The sequence below is a fragment of the Molothrus aeneus genome, chromosome 4 (assembly GCF_037042795.1).
Source record: "Molothrus aeneus isolate 106 chromosome 4, BPBGC_Maene_1.0, whole genome shotgun sequence".
NCBI lineage: Eukaryota > Metazoa > Chordata > Aves > Passeriformes > Icteridae > Molothrus > Molothrus aeneus.
The window spans coordinates 58,151,598-58,168,335 of NC_089649.1; the positions used below are offsets into that span (position 1 = coordinate 58,151,598).

At 37.3% G+C, this 16,738-nt stretch overlaps 1 protein-coding gene across 13 annotated transcripts in view; it reads left to right on the top strand.

Moving 5' to 3' along the window:
- Positions 1-16,738, top strand: part of LDB2 (LIM domain binding 2) — a 213,919-nt gene that overhangs the window by 72,250 nt on the left and 124,931 nt on the right. The gene's annotated exons all lie outside the window — the stretch shown is intronic.

Sequence of the window (16,738 nt, forward strand, 5' to 3'; positions counted from 1 at the left end):
GTGCTGCTTGCCCACATTAAGGACCAGCCTTGGATGCTGTCTGAGCAGTAGTGGAAGTGTAGAATACTCTCAATTGAGCACTAAGTGAAAGCTTGAATAAAAGTGAAGCAGTGAATAAATCTGATGGCATTGGAATCCATTGCCTGCACACACTGAGCAGCAAAAAGGGATAAAATTCATTGAACAAATTGTTTGAAGTGAATAATTCACTCAGCTTTAGCACCAAGCAACAGAGGGAAGTAAACACTGAAAAACTGCATTACCAATTGTTTGACTCCATTCAGAGTGACCCCTGCTTCATGGTGACAGATTGTGCTCTCTACTTAATGCTCTGAATCTTTTGAGGTTCTTCTTTTTCATGAGAGTGACTGATTGTCAGCCTATCACTCACATACTTCTAATTCCTATTATCAGTTATCTCAGGTATTTATTTGACAAGTGTTACCTTCTTCTGAAGAAAATATAGCAACCACTTTGAATGCACGTTTCTGGGATTAGTGTTGACAGAATTACAGTTTCTTGCCTTTCAAAGCAAGTGATAACTCTCTAAAGGTCCTCAAATTACAGCCTATAGCAACGTTGGTAACAGCTGATCTGTCCTGATTAGGTTGAGTCAACTTGTCAGATATCAGATTTGCTAGTTGTGTTATCAGTCCAGAAGGCACAGATACATCAGCAAAAAAGCAATTAATGTCCAGTTAGATCAGAGGGAGTTGTGATTCTGGAAAACAGTGCTGCATATGAAAGAATTTGTCAATGTGTAAACTACTCCTGTTGTCACTAATGCTTGAGAATGGTTGTATTGTCTGTAACTGGGACAGTTTGGCATGGGGTAATACTGTGATTCTTAGCATTGTTGCTGATAAGAATGATCAATTTACTGTAGTCATGGTTTTAAAAGTGACTAGTACACAGAATTTTTCTTCTGGTTTTAATTTCTGGCCTCTGAACAAACCGATTGGTTTATTCTCAACATCTGGAATTGAAGCTCTGCACTTAAGGCTCTTTGCTGGTAATTAATATTTCCTTTTCTTTGTTAGTTAATATTTACTAACTAGTGAATAGTTAATAGTAAATCAATAGTTACTGAACTACAGTATTAGTGATGCTTTTTGACATGAGCAGTATTCCAACTCAAGGAAACTCTGAAGAGCACGCTTGTGGCTCTTCCAGTTTGAGACTTCCATTGCCTTCTTAGAAGGCTTTGGGAGCAGTCTTGAGGCCTCTGTGCTGTCCAAGTCCCTGCTTGGGGACACATTTGGCATTGCAGTGGTGGCTGCAGGGTGGAGGTGGGATGCTCAGAGTAGCCCTCTCTTCCTAGTTGGGAATTTTGTGTCCAAAACCACGTCCAGGAGTTGAGAACAGAGAAGTCTGCTCCCCTTACAGCTTCTGTTTTGAGAGAGCCATGCTCATGCTCTGCTGTTCTCTTATGGGTGCTCTTGGCATCTCCCAAGAACCACAATGGCACCCAGAACTTCTATTCCAAGCTGGTGGAATTGCTAACCAGGGGCTGTGGCTCCTGTTAGGTGAGTATGGCTCGTGGTTGCAGCACCAAACATGGGGTTCTGAAAGGGGTGAAACAAAATTGCCCTTTCCTTCATCTGTGCTGTCTCCGGCATAACACCTACCTCCTTGCCTAGAGAGTATGCTCTTAAGGGTGGAGAGGGCATTAAACACACTGGAACTGGCAGAGAGGAGAGAGGAAAGACAAATTGTTTGTTCTTATTCTTGTAGGCACAGACAGTAATGGAGGGAACCAAGATAAGGCCCAGGAAAGGAGAAAAAGGCATCCTTTGAGAAGTTGTTTATAAAGTTGAAAGTGATGAAAGATGCCAACCTCTTGCCTTTGCTCTAGGATTCAGGTCAAAATTGCCTGCCTTTGTCTTGCTTCAGCCTGTGAGAGCTTTGCTTACATCTCTGACATTGACTGTGGCCACCATGTCTTTTTTTTTTTCCTTTGGGCAATGTTTTCCCTCTTCTGAGAACTAAAATATTCTTTTTTGGAGCAAAAAAATTCAAAAAAACCCACTGCATGTGTGCATGTGTGGAAAGGACAATACCCTTTTTGCTGTCCAGGGCCTCATTTTTCTCTGGGTTATGGCAATTCCAAGTCCATTTCCCTCCTTCTTCTCAGGCGCTATTTAGCACTTGTGTTAAGCCATCACAGACATGAAGAAGCACTCAGTTTTGTCCCAGGTTCCTTCTTCAAAGCCCCTCGAGAATGTTGTGGGAGGCTGCTGGGAACTAATCTGGAGTGCAGCTCCCAAATTTCTTTGGGGCTTTTTTCTCTTGGTTGCTGTAGACTTTTTCTTTCTGTGAGTTTGGTATCATAGCCTGTTTCCCAGCTGGCTCTCTCTGCCCTCTGCTCTTACCTGAACAGTCCAATTCCACAGCCAATGCAAATGTTCAGAGCAGGCCTGTAAATCAGTGTTTGTGTAAATGGTAGAAGATTAAAAAAAAAAAAAATTACTTTTATTTGCCTCCCTCTTTGGTTTAACTTTAATATACACTTTTTTCCAAGAAATTATAAGGGTTGTGAACTCACCTTTTTTTTTGCTGTCTCAAAAAAAAAAAAAGTTGCTTATTTACTTTTGTGGCCCAAAACTGAAGCTTTATGAAGAACACAAAATATTTTTAGGTGTTTCATTCATATTACCATGTTTTACAGCACTCCTCTCTATACTGAGAAAAGCAGTTTTCTTGCCTTTGCTGTTCTCAATGTTTCTCTTCAACTGTCAGCTCTGAGATTCTTTCATTTGTAGGGAAAATTAGATATGGTTAAAATGGGGGTTTTAAGTCACTGGGTTATGTTTACTTTGCTTCACGTCAGGCAACACTATGTACTGATACTTGAGCCAGCTCTAAATGTCCCTGTATCTGCATGGCACAGCATGTAAAGGTACTTACTTATGCCCTGGGAAGAGCGGAGGTTTGTTAGTTCAGTGATCCACCTGTGTTAATTAATTTGATTGCCAGGTTTGTTAGACCTAGACCTAGTTATCTGTGCAGAACAATATTCTGCCTTGGAGAGATGTGACTTGAAAGCCCAGCTTAACTTTTTCATGCAGAGTATCTGTGTCAGACCAGAAATAGCTGCTGTGCCCATCTTTGCAGCTCCTTTTGTCTTTCTTCAGTATTTGATTTCTGTACATGCAAGACCTTTACCTTCTGCAATCCTTTCTCCCTGGCACAGTGTTCCAGAAAGAAGATATTATCTTCTTTCAAACAGACACTGAAAATATGTTTTTCTCCTACTTGCTTATACCCCTCAGCTATTCTTTTGGTCTGCTATTATCTATGAACCCTACTTATATTACTGAATTCTATGTTGAGATTTTAATGAAAATGATGCAGAAAATAAAGATATATTTTAAGTTAACAAAGGTGCAAATTATGCATTTCTCTTGTCTGGCTTTTCAGGGTAGCATGGCTACCCTGAGGTGGAGAGAAACCTCACCAATGAAACATTCCAATGCTTAAAAACAAGGAAAGATTCCCAAAAGTAGAGATGCTACCTGTCTTATTATAGTCAATAGAAACTAGGACGTAAACACATGAAGTTCATTCTACAGTGAGGGCAAAAAGAAATTTGCTCCAATATATTATGCCCTGATTTGATTGTTCAAGAAATAAATAGGATTTAAACAAAATCGAAAAAAGAAAATATGCCTAATGAAGCAGAATTTTTGTTTCCTTGTTGTGGATAAAGCATTCATTTCCTGTTAAGAGGCTTCTATCCCTGTAAAAGAGTAAATACTAGACTCTGATCCATTGTTGCCCAGGTTCTTTGTTTCTCAGAGACAAAATATTTCCCGAACAGATAAGAGAAACAAGTTTGATTGACAGCTCTTAGCAGAGTCTCATCAGCTGCTGTGCTGACAGCCTGGTGATGCGCACTGTGCTGATGTGGTAGGGACTGACAGGTGATTGACAGCCCAAGACTGGGGAGACAGGAAAGATGAAGCATGCTCAGTAAGAATAATGTGCAGTGTTTATGCAGCACTGCAGAGAATAGGAGCTAGAAAGTTAACTCTTTCAGGGAAAGTGCTTTTTTGAGCACATAATGAATGCGGTTGCCACTGTACAGAAAATTAGAGCTTGTCTACGTTTCTCTTCTGTTCACTAAATGGTTTCTGTCCACGGAGGAACTATAATGCTGTGAGGAAGCAAAAGCATAAGCTATTACATTTGTAGCTGTAAAAAAATTTCATGTGTAGTAGATATGATGGAGTCCTCAAAATGGATTTATTGATTTAAGCTTATAGATATAGAATATATTGAGAATTTCAGGCACTTTTTATAGGCTTTCATCACCCAATTTCATATGGCATTGCATAATGTTACACAGTAGAAATTTCAAAAGGAAAAATTTGATCACTTTGCTCTCCCTATCCTTAGGAAAATATAGTGATTTCAGTTTTATTGTTGCTCTGAATCTGTAACTGATAATTGAATATGTGTTTTCTGTTATAATTTCTACTGCAGTTTGTGTTTGGAATGTACAAGGTAACTATACCATGCTTTGCATTTTATGCCTTTTTTTTAATTTTCTCTACTTGGCTCATGAACCCTGTTTGATTTTTTTTTCATTTCAAGAAAGAAAGAAATAAAGAGGAAGGAAGGAAGGAAGGAAGGAAGGAAGGAAGGAAGGAAGGAAGGAAGGAAGGAAGGAAGGAAGGAAGGAAGGAAGGAAGGAAGGAAGGAAGGAAGGAAGGAAGGAAGGAAGGAAGGAAGGAAGGAAGGAAGGAAGGAAGGAAGGGCTGGCTTACTGGACAATAGTCTCAGAGTGAACTTTGGACCAAGCTGCAAAATCATCAACTTCGAAGTGCTTATCTAAGTTTTTCTGTGTGCCTTTAGAATATATTGCATAACTGTCTTTTAGATTTTACTACAAATTATTCAATTAATGCACAGCAAGAAAGCTGCAACAGATTCATTGTGAATTTGTCCCTGTTTTTATAACCTGTGCAATGCAGGTAATTTTATAGCCCTTTATTGAAAAAAAAATTGCAGGAGTTAATGGTGAGAAGCTACATCTAGTGGGTATTTCTTATAAGCATAATTTGGGAATAAACAGGGAAAGTTCATTACACATTACCCACTTGCATAACTATTTTCAAAAAGATGGTTTGAGGGGCCAGCATGTTACATTATCACCCCAGGTTTCTCTAAAACTCTCATCTAGCTTCTCTCCTATAAGTCTTAGAGAGAAAATTAAATTTGCCTAGAGAAAGAGATTGTTTTATTTCCAGGAACATCTTCTTTATTTTTCCCTTTATTTCCTTTATTTTTTTTTTTCACAAGAAATCACAGTCATTAAATATCATTTGAGCATTCAGGTACAACACAGTAAATTGGCCTAGCATTGTGAGACAGATTATTCTGTGTGACTCCCTGGTATTCATCTTTATATACCACTAGTCTAGTTCTTGGTTTTTTCAAAGTTTCTTGGCATTAGTTTTGAATTTAATTTCAGAACATAGGTAAAAATTTCATTAAAATCAGATGTAAAAGGTCCACAACTGCCTGGATCACCACTAGCCCCTCCATCCTCCAGCTAATGATTTCTAATTAACAATTACTTCCTAAAATTGATGTTTTAAAGAGTTCTCAATCAATTTTACATACACTCTATGAAAATTGTATATTAATAAAGGTCAGTAAGAATATAAGTAATGCACTAGAAAGTTGAATGCTTTACAGGTATCTAAGTGTATTACAGCCATGCACTTCTCTTTATCACCCAAACTTTTGTAAGCTCATCAAAGAATAAAATGAGATTTGTTTGACAAGTGCTATTTTGCATAAACCCATGTTGACTGGCATTAATTACATCCCTTTCACTTCAATCTTTGTCAGTTAAATCCTGTATAATTTTTTTCACTATTTTGTCTGGATTGATATCAAGCAAGTGTATTATGTTATGCTGTTCCCTGACTCTATAGTGTCCCTTAAATATCAGCTCAGCAGTAGCGGATTTTTAAAATTCCCTCAGTAGTTCTTTTATTTCTTTAATTAATATTTTAGAATACCAGATAGAAATGGGAAAAAAACCCCTTAGAACTGCTAATTTCAAAACATTTACTTCTCATAGATACTATTTAAGATCCATCTTAGTTGCCAATGGACTAGAAAGCACTTTTCACTCAAGAGCAACATTCTTTCCAAAAGTAGAACAAAAAAGCTTCTTATATGTTGAAAGTTTTTCCGTTCCTAAAATAAATTAAGGTTTGATAAATTTCAAGGTCTTATTTTCGCTAGTTTTTATGGATATGAATTTTTCACTGCCAACTTCAGCATCTCATTCTGATATTTTATATTTCATAATATGTTTTTACAGAACATTTCCCCTTTTTTATCTTTGTTTTATTTTCTACAGGCATCATAATTATCAGGATTTTTTTCCCTTCTAATTATTGCTTTCGTTTCCCTACTTATTTTTTTTGCTGAAGTTGTTTTCTTTTTCACCTTCTAGCTTCATCTTTTAGATATCTTAGGAAGTCTCTTTAACAGATTGTTAATTTTCATGCATAGTTTTTTTCTGTATTTTCTCCCCATCAATTGAGCTATGGTGAATCCACTATTCTGAAGCACCAGCTGTATCTCTCCTACTGACTGGGATTGCCTTTTCTTTGTCTGTACTGAATGCATGTTTTGGATGGCATTTGTGCAGAAACATGTGGTCTGATTGGAGAGTGTATAGGGGAAAGCAAAAGTCTTGAAATGAACTTACTAAGAAAAATTGAAGAATTTGAGTTGGTCAGTCTGCAGAAAAGAAGACATGGAAAAAAAGGAAAGAGGAAAATGGGACATAATAACAGGACATATCAAGAAAAGGCATGTGGTCTGTTTCAGTAGCCATGATGAGCAGGAGAAGAGATGCAGGCCTTAAATTGCAGTTTTATATATATATATATATATATATATATATAGGTGTATATATAGGTATATATATATATATATATATATATATATATAGGTATATATATATATATATAAGTATATATATAGGTATATATATATGTATATATGAAAAAAATAAAAAAGAGGGGTTCACTCTTACAGGTGATAAAAAAGGGAGTGCTTGGAGAGATTTCCTGGGGAGGCTGTGGAGCCTCCTGTACTCGGTCTGACCTTCACCTCTGTTTCCCTGAAGTCACCAGTCCCAGAGCTGGTGTCAGTTTCAGTCCCCTGGTCAGTTCAGTCTCAGCCATCATGTCCAGTTCTGGAACAACCTACTCATCTTGGATGCTAACTTTTTTGTGATTAAAAACACCTTACTATTTCTAATTTTGAGTAGTAGAAATAATGCTTTTCTAATACTGCTGGCTAAGCAAAACTTTGCACATGCATCTTCCACCAATTTCCTTCAAAAGACCATTTTTCTTTTTCTCCATATTACTGACAGGTGTTAAAGGAACTGTTCCTGCTAGTTCCTGATTTGCAATTAGCAGGTATGAATTAGACTCTCACCTCTGCCAGCTGCAGTCTTGTTACCTAGCTTAGTATTCCTGCACCTCTGAGTTATCAATACCTCCAAAATACAAAAGAAGGCTTCACTGCAAGGTGCCAGCCACATGCAATGTGTGTGGGTGTTGCCTGTGTGCACACACAACATCAGTTAGGTGGAAAAGTTTATCATGAAAACTGTTTCATCAGCCTCTTTCTCAACTATCCTAACAAATAATGTAAAATTTCAGATATCTTGTAAAGGGAGAGGTCAGATTTCTTCTGCTTGTAACTAAGCCTGTACAAATCAATATGGGAGACCCTATGTCTGTGAAGTGGTACATGGAAAAGGGCTACTCATGTAATAGGGGCTACTAACTCCAAATGTGAATATTGTGCAATTATATGGAGCCTCTAATTGCAGTTTCTGAAACTGTCCAGTCAATCAGATTGGTTCTGCTGCTGTATAAACAATTTAAGTTTATACAGATAAGCCCTCTTTAGGAGAAATCTTAATATCACAGGACATGACACATTAGAGGTGTCTCGGGTCTGTTCAGAAGGAGAAAGAATAAAGGTAAAATTAAAATGAGAGAATCACAGTGATTTATGGGCTTTTCCCCTGCTCAGTACAAATAATCCCTTTGTTGTGGTTGGCCTTTGTTCACCCAATTGGTCCAAATTATGTAGCATTCAGTTCTTTCTGCAGGAAGTGATGTTAATAAAATGATGGAAACTCATGCTAAATAATGGAAGTTAATAGCTTTTTACATCAAAATATTAACCAATTTTACACTATTTTAAAATTCATGTTAAATAATTTCTTAATTGTTTTGTGTGCATAGTGTAATGGAAATTGTGAGGAATTGGTCAGTACTTTTTCTGTTTTGCTGAATAACTGTGTTTGACTTCAAATGTTGTCTGTACATTAAATAAATTTTCTTTTATTGAGAAATAAAAGTGTTGCTCTACTAGAGACATTTTAGATTTTTTCCCATGAAATTGAAAATATCCAGTGGTTAATGTTATCAAGTGATTTTTAAGATGCTAATTTAATATATGTTATGTTTTTTCAGTGAAATGTCCTAACATAGTTACAGAGTTCCTGTAAGAAACAAGACTGAATGAGAATATTCATGTTTCCCTTAGTAGTCAAGAATTTTTTTTCAGCATTTTTCATTCTTTTCCTTTTCTTTTGTTACATTCATGTTCTTTCTTTTTCAGAAGTGAAACACCTCACTTTATGAATTACCTAAGCAACACCATAAAAATACAGAAGTTTTGTGGCAGAGGATATTTTCATATTGTTGTCTCATTTCTAAAACAGAGAGGCATTTAATTAAGTATAGTAGTTTTATCCACAATTGGTATGAACTATAACACTTCTGAGCACACAGATTGCCTGAAGTCATTAGAAATAAATTTCCTTTTATAGAGCACTGAATAACTAAACTATGGGCCAGATTTTTTCTTCTCTTTTTTGAATCTTTAGGTATAAGTGATCCAGTACAAAATTCCTAATTGTTCTAGGAAGTTATGCATATTGGGATGACTTTGTAATACTTTATAAATACTGTATTGTGCATTTACTCTTACTGGTGCAGTTAGTGGTGTTGAATACTTCATGGCTTTAGCACACTGTCAGGACAGGGCTTGTAGGTGCAGATGATCTTTTTTAAGTTCAGATAATAAAATATTTGCTCTTCTACCCACAAATTTAATCTTGCAGACCTGTATACACACACAAATAGAACACAGTCAAATAGACAAACACACATCTTAATATAGTGTAGGTTCTATTACACAAAATGTGCATGCTTCTGTTTAATGTAGAAATAAAACTTTATTAAGACTTTTACATTGTATTTCTATGATGGAGTAGAGCTGTTCCACATAATGTACCTTATTTTTAGGCACTAGGTATTTACTGTAGTGCAATATTTTAAATGGCTTAGGAGAACACAACATGCAACATCACCAAAAATTATAGAATCTTTATAGAAATACATTTAAACTGGGTCAGCTGCAGCTCCATGATTAGTAGAAATAGACCCAAAAGCTGATTCTGGACACTGAGATACTATTCCCAATTCCATATTGAAAGTTTCCTTGAATTAATGCAGTCATGATTTATTTTTTAAAGTCTACTGTGTATGGGAAGGCTCAGATATTATACAGTGACTATCATTCTTTATCATATTGAATTCTGCACTCCAAATTATATTACCCTTAAAATGTTGCTGACATTTTGCTGTTCCACTCTTCTGATCCATATAGGTTTTATACCATAATATTTTAAGTTCATTCTGGTGCATATAGCAGTGTAAGCAGTACCTTGCATTTCTTGTTTCTTCTCCCCTTATTTTCACAGAAAGTGGTCTCTGTGAAATATTTGCTTAAGATTTTTCAAGACAAATGAACTCAATACATAGATACTATTAAAAGTTTACATCAGAGAGGACAGTTTATAAGTATATGTAGAGGATTTGGAACAGAATGATTAAGATTTATAATATTCCTTTGTTTTCGTGGAGTTTGAACTACTTTTCTATTGAACTGCTGGGAATATCCTGGCCCCTGAAGGACACTGGTGTCCAGCTCTGCCTGTGCAGGACAAAGTGCTAGTGCAGGTCCATTGTTCCAGATATGCTCTTCCTTGAAGGATCTGTTTCAGGTCATTGAAAGTGTTGGTATCTTGGTTTTATATTGTATGAGAAAGCCAAGAGTAGGATTGCAAGCAAGCTGTGTGCTGCTGAGGAGATCCTGCCACAGCACATGGCATTGCCTGCAGCCTTGTGGTTACACTGTGTAGGGCTGTTCCCTTGCTGCCCCCCAGCCAAGACATAGGAATCAGCAGTCAGTGGCTGAGAAAATTTTGTTGCTGAAGGGCACTATCACATGCAGAGTCTGGGTGTTGTCTCTTCCATAGCTCTGCTCCAGAATAAACTGCACATCTAAGTGTTCCTTCAGCCAAAGAGGCTTGTGCCTTGACTCAAGGGTCAGGAAAGTGCTATTCCTTCATTATCAGTGGTACCCTTTGCACACCATTCAGCTTCAAACATGTTTTTGTCTGTGACTTGGGCTAATCTTAGCTTCCCATTTTGAATATAGTACAGGAATATGTGCAGAGAAGCACCAATGCATAGCTGTCTGTCCAATGGCTGCTTCTGAGTCAACTCCATTGATGCAGCTCACTGGGTACCTGAAAGTAGATGTTGACCATTTTGTTGTATCTATTGAAAACTCATCACTCCCAACTCCATTTGGCTGTGATAAAGGTTTTTATATACAATTTTATCTAGTCCAGATATATTAGAACACTCTGTAATTCAATTTTATTTTTGTCTTTAATGTCTGAACTTGAATTAATACAGCATTACTTTTCATCCTGATATCAATCTTGTTCCTTTCATTCAGATCCAAGTTCCTTTGTAGTACATGATTTAATTCACTAAAATAAGGTAAAATGAAACCCTGGTCCAGGAAACATTAAACTAACATATTGTTCATGTCATATGTGATAGCAGCAGTCTGTTGTATAACTGTTGGTGTTTCCCTCCCCTCTTTTAGTTGCTGACAGACTTTAAAACTTTTTTCCCTCTCAAGAATTGATATTACCTCTATTTGTTCTTCCCCCCAACCCTACCCCCATCTTCAGCATTAAGGAAAATCAATTAATCCATTATTAAATTATATTAGAGAGATTAAAAAACATACTTCTCTTTTATAAACTCAAGTCCCTATTTTTTAAGCAATTTTGAACTCAAACTAGTTTGGTATTCTCTAACTGTGGATCTGTGCTTTCTTTTGTGGCAAATTAGTTTTGATTTGACAGCTATTTTTGTTTCAAGATTGTAGGCACACCAGCTTTACTGAGGCTTGGCTCTTAGGGACAGTTGCACATGCATGGCTGGCTGTGCATCAAATTCTGTAATCCAAAGGGATGCTCCAGGTCATGGTCTTAAAAAAAAGAAAAAAAAAAGAAAGGAAAAAAAAAAGTCCAGGCAAAAAGATTTCGAACCACGACATGGACTTGCAGCAAGAAAAGATATATCAAGCTGGAAAACAAAGGAATGTCTTTCCTTTCCAGACTGTTTTTTCTGTTCAGTATTCTTCTTTTCCACATTATGCATGCACAGTTAAAGGAATTAGTTAATAGTTTTAAAATGCAAATCAAACAGAGGGTATCTTATACTGAGAAGGCTTAAACTTAGCTTAGTGAAACATGCACAGCCTGTAGTGTGAATTTGTGTACAACTTGGGAGTTGTATTATGGTAGGGAGAAGGTTCTTGACTAAAGAGAAAGTCTGGACAATACAATTCCAGCCACCTTCAGAAAGGCAGAGTTGGTACTGTCAGTACTCTCAGGGCCAGCTTGTTGATTTAATTTATAATCTGTTGTGCTGGCAGCTGGATGCTACGCTGACATCAGCAGGCAGTGCAGTGCAGTCAGAATTGCAGTATTGAGGGCTTGCACATCCACACAGCTCACGTTTGGCAGAGGTCCAGCCTGTTGGTTGGCATGCATTAAGTGCATTCCTGGAGTCCATCTGACTCCTTTCTTATGAAGACTTTAGAGTCTGTGAGCTTAGAGACCTCTCCACATCATGGACCAAAGCAAGGTGATTCAGCCACTGACTTCAGAAGTGTCCCCTAACTGAGCTAAAAAGTGAGTGTGAATTAGGTATGGAGTAGGAATTCCTTTGTCATAATGCCTTCATTAGGCACCCAGACAGATGCCATCTGTGCCCTCCTGGGACAAAAAGTTCACTTAATTTTACTTTGAAATTATTTATACCATAGACCTAATAACCCTCTGCTGTTCTCCTTTACTTCTATGAAAAGCATCCAAGTCCTGGAGGAGTCTATTCTATATACTCAGCACCAGTCATGTTCCTTGACAATGCTCTTCTCTGGTCTGATGACAATTCCTCTTCCTCAAACACCTGGTTGATTTTTTTTTTCTCTAGAGCTGTGGAGAAGGTAGACTGTTCAGCACACAATCTCCCACCCTTTTTGCTTATTTTAGTCTTTGTGAGGTCTGCAGCCTTGCTCTACAGCTGTGTCTCAGCCCCTCCTGTGCTTGGCAGTAGCTTGTTGTGCTGCTTGGACCTATTTCCCCCATGTTGGGTTGAGGAATCAGCCCCATCTGACAGCCCTAGAGTGCTCTGTAGGAACCACATCTCATGGATAAGGTCATCATGCATGCTCTTGGCATACTTTGAAAGCCAGTCTTAAATCCCAAAATGCTTTCTTCTAAAGCTTCTTTCCCCCCATCAATTCTCTTTAATAATAACAAAGAAAAAAAACCTGTTTAGGATCTGATGATGTGATTCTGCAGTAGAGGGCTCAGATATAATAAATATAACTTTGGCTGCTCCTAGCAATAACTTTCAACAGAATGTAACCAATATGTCAGTAGATATATTGTGAACTGCATGGTTTCAAATAAGTATTAATATACCTTGATATGTCTCTGGATTGTAGGAAGGGGCACACATATATATATATTTACACTGTAGTAAATTTGTATACTATCAAATTCATTTGTGCAAATATATGTGATCATGTAATTACACTCTGTATTATTGTGATACAGATGCACAGGGAAGCAGGATTAAGATTGTGCTGTCAGCTTCAATTTGAATAACCCCTGGCATCTGAGAACACTGCAGTGGAACATTAGCTATTGGTGTGGCTTTTGCTGCAGCTGCTGGAATTAGGATCAATGCCTGCATCTCTTTGGCAAGTTTCTGCTATCCTGAACACAGGTGTGTGTACCTGGTCATTCTGATCAGTGCACTGCTCATCAGCAGCACACAAAAGAAGTAATAGAAATGAGGGTAACGTCCATGGGGAGCATTAGCTAGGACAGAAATGGCAGTGTAGCTTCTCAGCAGGAGCAGTCACTGAGAGCTATGGCACAGGCTACAGAGCAGAGCTTTCCATGGACTGGGCCAGCACAAGTGCATCTTGTTACAAGAAAGTAATGAAGTGGCCTGCTAGAGAGTTAGCAAGGACAAGCACTCATCATCACCCAACTTCCAGATGTCCTACTAGAAAGGAGAAGAATGTCATTATTTTATTTTTGCTTGTTTGTATAGAGTATTATGAGATAGTCATTCAATCTGTTTAAGTTGAATGATTGTTTAAAGACATCTTAGTATCTACTGAAAGCGCTAGTTAATAGCAGAGACAGCAAACAAAAGATATTGTTTACAGGGAGCATGTAAAACCATTTTTAAGCAATGCTTTAATGAGATAATATTGGCACATGAGAATTTTCTGGTTTGCATGTCTTGCCAATTGAGTTTTCCCCTTCTGTCACTTCTGTTTTAAAGTAAGGTTTATTGGAATTGCACAGCATATATATAATTTGTCTTTATGAAACTGATACATTTACTCACCAGACCATGACACATTTCTCTAGACCTGTTGATAGGATCTAAACTGTACTTCTTCTGTGTGCTTTCAATTTGAAAGCAAAAGTCAGCAGGATTGAAAGGGACAACCATGAGTCATTTACCATGAAATTTTGGAACAGTTTTAATATGAGAGGAAAAGAGCTGGAAGCCTGCATCAGACAGCTGTGTTACAATAGCACAATACAGTGTTTCAAATGCACATTACTATATGATTTTCATTCTCACTGAAAAAAAAAAATTGGAAGCTTTTCAACTGCCTTAGTCTTAGTCTTCTCCTTCATTATACCATCATAGTTATACTATTTTTGTCACTGTTAATTTATGAAATGATGTTTGATATGTCTAGCTAGTTTAGTTATTAAGGAAGGAAGCAACAAGAAAGTAGCATTCTACTATACTAATTATATTCAAGTCACCAGTGTTTGGAAAAAAACTCCAGCTTTTGATATATACTCCTCATTGCCTTACCTATGCAATGATGAGTCAAAAGGACAGAGAGCAAAATTTTCAGAGGTCACTAATTCTTACAGTCATTTTTACAAATGTTAATGTAAACCTCTCATTAATATATCCATACTTGCCATTATATACAGCCATCTGATGAAAAGAAAAATTGTTATTAAAAATATTGGTTTATTTGTTTAGAATCTCACCATCAGTTGTGAAACTTTTACTTTTGCTTTTTTGTAAAATAATTATTAGTGTACCCAGTTTTCTGGCACAACAATCTTGGTAAAATGTCATGCATATATAGCCTTCCTATTTGAAAAGCAGTCCAGGAAAGATAACATTTGATTGACTGCTTATGAGTAAACTTCCTATTCCAGACAATGTAGCTGAACATATTTTATGCAAAAATCTTAAAATGAATGGTTTTCTGAAACAAAAAAAAAATGATAGGCCAAAACATCAGTGATTATAAAAGTGTTTATGCAATACAACAGTTCTCTTTCATTTGAAAATTACCTTTTTAAGCTCGTGTCCAGCTAGCTCTGTATATTTTAAACAAAAATAATTTTCTTGTTAATTCGTGGCAGAGCTCCATCACTCTTCATCAAAATATTGGTCTGAAATTTTGACTTAGTTTTTGATTTTCTGGACTGAAGTAAGCAACTCCTTCTTGGATTTCCTCTTCATCATTTGCCACTCTATTTTTCCATTACTTCAAATTACACCATATTTAGTTATAGAGTCATAGTGTGGTTTGTTTTTTTTAAGTGACCTTAAAGTTCATCTGGTTCCAACTCCCTGCCATGATCAGGACCATCTTTCACTAGACCAGGTTGCTCAAAGCCCCACCCAGCCTGGGGTGGGGGCTTGAACACTTCCAGGATGGAACATCCACAGGTTTTTTTGGGCAACGTTTTCCAGCATCTTACCACCTTCATTGTAAAGAATTTCTTACTAATAGCTACTCTAAACCCACCCTCTTAGTTTAGAGCTATTACCCCTTGTTCTGTCACTACATCACCTTTTTAAAAAGTCTCTCCCCAGCTTTCTTGTAGCCCCCTTTAAGTACTGGAAGGTGCTCTAAGGTCTCTCTGGAGCCTTCTCTTCTTCAGGCTGAAACAGCACATCTCTCTCAGCCTGTCTTTATAGCAGAAGTGCTCCAGCCCCCAGATCATCTTTTGGAGTTTGCCCAGGTCCCTCTGGATGGCATCCCTTCCCTCCAGCCTTGCTGCATCACACAGGTTGGTGTCATCTGCAGCTCTGCTGAGGGTGCTCCTGATCCCACTGTCCATGTCATGATAAAGGTGTTCAACAGCCCTGGTCCCAGTACAGGCTCCTGTAGAATGCCACTTGTCCACAGCTCTTTGAGTACAACCATCCTGACAACTCCTTGTCCTCTGAGTGCTTCATCCACCTAATCCATGTCTCTCCAGTTTAGAGACAAGGTGGTTGTGTTGTACAGTGTCACATGCTTTGCACATGTCCAGGTAGATGGCATCAGTCCCTCTTCCCTCCTCACCAACATTGCAAATCACAGTGTCTGTGTCTGGACGAGTTCTGCCCAGTGCTAGCAGCCCTACACAAGTGGCAAGAATTCCCCATCTCAGTACAAGCCAAAGAGTGTGATTTTTATTTTTTTTTTGCCTGTCCCTTTTCTCTCTAACTCTGGTTGGTACAATTTTAAAAATGGGAAAGCGTATACCAACTTTTTAACTCATTGCTTATTTTTCAGACTAATGATAGACAAGGATCATGTTATAGGGATGACAGATAACACAAAAATCATTTAACAAAACATGTAAATGTTTCCTTGGATGATGTGAAAATGTCTACAAATGCTCAAAGGGAGTTTTCTTTTTTTTCCTGCTTCAAATGTAGTTCAGACTTCTTTAGTGATATTGCTGAGAACTATTAACAGACTTAGATCAGTGGAAACCTTTCTTAAAAGTTACATTTTCTTTTTTTTTCTTCCAAAAGAAATCTAACTTTCTGTTTCACATCTCAGATGCCTTATGCTCACTGAGAATAGCAGCAATCAGGTTTTTCCTGTTGCTGAACTAGCTTAAATATATACATCTACAAAGGTGGCAGTAATGAATCTCAGCTAATATCCTGTTTATTTTTACAGAGCTTTTGTACAGATTCCTTTGCTGTCACTAAAGATGCTTTTATAATTTCTGGAATGAATTTGTCTTTCAAAACAGCAGATAATCTTTCATCTGTTTGCTATCGTTGCTACTTACAATTGCAGTGGCACTAAAGATGATCCTCCTTAAGTTTCCAATCCACAGTATTTTCTCAGGTGCTTCAAAACTGCAAGAAGTTATTTCAGAGATAATATATTTAATAAAGACAATTAAATCTGATGCCTTCAATTCCTCAAGATGTGTCACAAGTGACTCAAGTTCTTATTT